The sequence below is a fragment of the Capsicum annuum genome, chromosome 1 (genome assembly GCF_002878395.1).
Source record: "Capsicum annuum cultivar UCD-10X-F1 chromosome 1, UCD10Xv1.1, whole genome shotgun sequence".
Taxonomy (NCBI): Eukaryota; Viridiplantae; Streptophyta; class Magnoliopsida; order Solanales; family Solanaceae; genus Capsicum; species Capsicum annuum.
In genome coordinates this window covers 123,904,860-123,905,313 of record NC_061111.1, presented here as the reverse complement: position 1 = coordinate 123,905,313, position 454 = coordinate 123,904,860, and positions in this window count along the sequence as shown.

The following is a 454-nucleotide window of genomic DNA, read 5'->3' as shown; positions in this document are numbered from 1 at the left end:
ATGGATTAGGGGTATTGTATTGAGTTTGATATTATGGATTGATGAAATAATTTATAAGAGGTGTATTACAGGAAAAAAATGGAGAAAATAGAAGTAGACTATATAGTCTCACTCTGTCACATCCCAAACCAGGTTCTGGTAGTGATGGGTACCTTAAGTCCCACGTGAACCGGAGATCACCCCTCCACCTCACCTAATCAATATATCAACCATAAATTTTGGATAGAATCCAACATATAACAAGATAGAGTCATATATGACAATTGATAAATTCATAATATGTTTAAACATGTCAAAAAAATAATACTCTAAACTAACACACCCATGTCGACAGTAATCCACAAAGCCTCTATAAATCTAAAGTCAATAATATATCAATACATGCTCTCGACAATAGCCAAAACAATTCAAAAAAAATGATAACAAGACCATAAAATGAATGACTTATGAAGTA